Here is a 4,557-nt window from a genome sequence, read left to right as displayed (position 1 = left end):
CATTCGCGACTCATTCAGGGATTTCACTAATGGTGACGGAGCTATCCCAAAGCAAAATATTGTGAAGTCCCTTGAACGTCATTTTTAAGTTTTACGTTGTTAACCTGTCTTTTATTGTATTGTATTGTATGTCTTTATTTATATAGCGCCATTAATGTACATAGCGCTTCACAGCAGTAATACACGGGGTAATCAAATAAATATTGTTTTATTAACTTTACCACCCACAATGTTAGTGGTGTTGTATGCTGTATTACTCAAGTCTATTTAGTTATTTTAATATGATGTTCTCGTGGCACTCTTTAATATGATGTTCCCGTGGCACTCTTTAATATGATGTTCCCGTGGCACTCTTTAATATGATGTTCCCGTGGCACTCTTTAATATGATGTTCCCGTGGCACTCTTTAATATGATGTTCCCGTGGCACTCTTTAATATGTACCCCTATCGAGAAAAGCTCAATAACAATGTTGTAATTTAAAATATTGTGTCCTCTATAAATCATAATAACGGCGACATGTGAAACAATAAGAACTTTATTAAACGTGGGGACAGGGGGGTTGTTACACATTTGGGATATTCATACATATTAACATTTTCAAGTTGCGTGCACAACAGTTATGAAATATCTTTACATTTAAAAATATATTTATTTTTCTTGAACCTCATTCAGAACCACATAGTGTATTTTATGACGCAAAGCCATTTTCTTTATACGATCTACTGGCAGATAATAAATAAATAAATAAGTCTTCATCAGCTTCTTTGGTAGATGAAATTTCTTTGAATGCATTTGCAATCATGTCCATTTTTTTCTTCTTCTAGAGAAATTAATTGTTTATTAAATTGCTTTTGAGGCTTCCTTTTTTTGGATGGGGGCTCAGATAATGACAGGTTTCGCTGAACAAAGTGTCCTCCAAACTTTCATCCCCTAATGCGTCTGCAGACTTCTCTGTGATTTCAGGGATTCCAGTGTTTTCCAGATTAGAGAAAGTGCGTGCAGGTGTCATTTGCACTTTCAAGAACGCCATCACGGTGAAGATTAGCCACGAAGGTGTGCGGTCATATGAACCAATAGCTGCGTCCCCAGAGCGTGGATGTTTGATTTTCTTCATCTCCCTACGGAAGGAATCACGTAAATTCTTCCACTTGTTTTTCAAGACGTCGGCTAAAAATAAAAGGAATAACACAATATTATATCAAGTAGTATAGCAATTTGCATTAAACAATTCTTGTAACACAATTGGGGCCTATAATTCAAGCATGGTGGCAGTACACATTGTACACAATTCGGGCCTACAGTTCACTCATGGAGCTATAATTGAAAAAAGCGTTGTGGAGGCGCATGCGCGGCTGATAAGGCGATGGCAGCGTGGTGTTGAGCTCTGTCCTTATCAGCGCAATCAATTAAAGCAAACGACCCCAAAAAGTGTCCCAAACATAAACAAAAACACAGCAACTGGCAGCGGATATCACCAGGATGCCAGTGGTACCCCCTAGGAAGAAACCCGACATGAAAAGCCGTAGGTATCAGACCGGAACGCCTGGCAAGGGGAGACAGTCTGAAAAGGCTTCACAATATGGCTCTGACTCAGAGCATGAGTCAGAGCGGGAAAGCAGCGGGGGAGCTGACAGTGAATGGGTTACAAAAGGTGACCTAAAGAAGGATCTCAAAGAGCTGTTTTTAAATCTCAAAACTCTATTCCAAACTGAAATCCAGGACCTGAAGAGGGACATATCAAGCATTGGAATGAGAACTGATGAGCTAGAGAAAAAGCAGGAGGTGACAACCAGGGCACTCCAAAAAAAAATGAGAAAACTACTAATTACTTGAAAACCCAAATTGCCGACCTGGCTGATAAGCAGGAAGATCTGGAAAATAGGGAAAGACGCAATAATGTACGGATAAGAGGAGTTCCAGAGTCTGTCTTGGACTGTGAAGAATTTATATCATGATGGCTATCATCCATAATGCCTGATAAAGCAAAGGAAGAACTAATGATGGATAGGTGCCACAGGGCTCTTCGAGCAAAACCGCAGCCCAAAGAACTGCCCAGAGATATCATCTTACGCCTGCATTATTTTAAAACCAAGGAGTCCCTAAGCCAGGTCACCAGAAATGTGAACCCCATTATGTTTGAAGGGACCAGACTACAAATATTCCAAGATCTATCCCCCCCCAGTGACCCTAAGCAGACGAAGAAACCTCCAACCCATTACCAAACAGCTTAGGGATAATGGGGTAAAATATCGGTGGTTGTTTCCATTCGGGCTGCTAGTGAAAAAAGCGTTGTGCATAAAATAGATGTTATCCCTGCCCTAGGCACACCTCCTGCCGGTCAACCAACCAAGTAGATGAAGGGCAGGACTCTGCTTGTGAATGAGAGGGCAAATCCTGTTCAACAGTGTACACCAAGAGTGGCCAACTCCAGTCCTCAGGGGCCACCAACAGGTAAGGTTTTAAAGCTGCAGACCAAGCAATATCATACATGTGTTTTTTTTTAATAAATCAGTTCTGTACTATGAGAAAATACTCGTAGCATTTTTTTTAAACAACAATTTTTAATGTATTATAATGGAACAAGCATTTTTTGTCTCTATAACAACCATTTACAAAGTCACATCCCCTTCCTCTTCTGAAACAGGCTCTGGCACACCCCTTTTTGAGCCCTGCCCTCTCTCTAGCAGTGCACCAATTGTATCTAGTGACAGCCTGGTCACATAATCTTCCCCACAGAACTTTACATCTTTGGTCCTCTTCTGCTGCACTGACAGCCCTTTGGTGAACCACCGAGCCGAATCTTCACCGATCGATCACATGAGAACGGCTCGATTGGCAACTTAGCTAATTACTTATCATTGTGTGAATTTTATTGATGCACATATTAAACGGGAAACAAATAAAAAAAATAAAAAACGACAGCTTTGACTGCTGCTTTAAGGATCTCAATACTTCAGCACTGGTGACCCACTGATTGAGACACCTGTGCTGAAGCAGGGATATCCTGCAAACCTGACTTGTTGGTGGCCCTTGAGGACTGGTGTTGGTCACCGCTGGTGTACACAATCAGAAGGTAGAAGCATCAGCTTTCCAAATTACCTGTAAAATGAAATTACTTAAAAGCACTACTCTGCCAGCTTCAGTAAAGAACAAGAAATGGAGCAGTAACACCTGTAGGGTTGAGTTCTGCTAGAGACCAATACAAAAATTATCTGTTTGATTAATTCATTTTGTCAATTGTTTTTAAATAAAAAAATGATCTTCTCTGCCGCTTATAATTAACTTTCTTTATGTACAAAAGCTCCATTAAAATAACAGTGTTAACGTATTGCCTATGCAATAATTAATCCCACATACCCACACTCTCCTCCTCAGACCAATCTTTATTACTCCGTTGCTTCTGAGTCAATAAACCGGGCTGGACGAGGTCAGGAAATCGGGGAGAGGGTTTGCATGCAGCAATTCTTTAAGAACTCCAAAAATGTAGTTATTGACAGACATAAAATAAAAGTGAATGCAGAATTACATATTCCTTAGCATCAGTGTCAAAAACATGATGGAAACACGTCTAAACACTGAAAAATTGAAAACAAATAAAATTGTGAACCTTCAGCAGACTCCTTATTAAAACCATATTTATCTTTAGCTTCTGCCCTTCAAGACATTACATACCGTATTTCCTCGATTGTAAGACGCACCCTCGATTTGGTCCTTACAATCGAGGAAAATTACTTTGTCACTTACCATGTTTCAGGAGAGTTCCCATGTTAGCGGAGGACGAAGCGGGCGGCGGCGGCAGGAGAGGTCCCACGTCTGCAGATGGTTGAAGATGGACAGCGGGCGGGAGTACGGTGGCAGGACAGGTCCCAAGTCTGCAGGTGAATTAAGATAAGACTGCAGACGGGCGTGCTATGGCGGCGGCAGGAGATATTAATAGCAGGAGAGCTGAGCAGGAGCAGAGCAGCATAGGGGAACAGCTTGGGAGGTGCACACTGTAACCGGAAGTCAGACACCGGTCAACTTCCAGTGTTACCGTGTGCACCTCCCAAACCGTTCCCCTATACCGCTCTGCTCCTGCTCAGCTCTCCTGCTATTAATATCTCCTGCTGCTGCTGCCACCGGACACCCGCCGTCTTCTTATCTTCATTCACCTGCAGACATGGGACCTGTCCTGCTGCTGCCGCACACCCGCTGCACTCCCCCCGCTGTCCATCTTCAACCATCTGCAGACGTGTGACCTCTCCTGCTTTCGCCGCTGCCCGCTTCATACTCCGCTGACATGGGACCTCTCCTTATTTTTTTAATACATCGATTCTAAGACGCACCCCGATTTCAGACAAGTGAAAATCGGAAAAAAAGGTGCGTCTTTAGAATCGAGGAAATAGGGTACGTTTGCCTTATCTGTAATCTATTGCTACACACCTTCACACACTCTGCACAAGCATGGTTCCTTTTGCCTGGTGCTCCTGGGCGGTGGGTAATTCTCAGTGGAGCTCAATGAACAAAAAGTAGTAACATGTAGAGATATAAATTCCTATGAATATCCCCTCATTTG

At 42.3% G+C, this 4,557-nt stretch overlaps 1 long non-coding RNA gene across 1 annotated transcript; it reads right to left on the bottom strand.

Moving 5' to 3' along the window:
• Positions 1–521: 521 nt before the first annotated feature.
• LOC142463837 (uncharacterized) lies at positions 522–1,676 on the bottom strand. Its single transcript, XR_012787521.1, has 2 exons — positions 1,538–1,676; positions 522–1,169 (listed from the first exon to the last, which is right to left on the bottom strand). It is a non-coding gene; the product is annotated as an uncharacterized LOC142463837 (long non-coding RNA).
• Between the last annotated feature and the right edge of the window lie 2,881 nt (positions 1,677–4,557).

Source organism: Ascaphus truei, chromosome 12, assembly GCF_040206685.1.
Source record: "Ascaphus truei isolate aAscTru1 chromosome 12, aAscTru1.hap1, whole genome shotgun sequence".
Lineage (NCBI taxonomy): Eukaryota > Metazoa > Chordata > Amphibia > Anura > Ascaphidae > Ascaphus > Ascaphus truei.
This window is presented reverse-complemented; position numbering and strand designations above follow the sequence as displayed.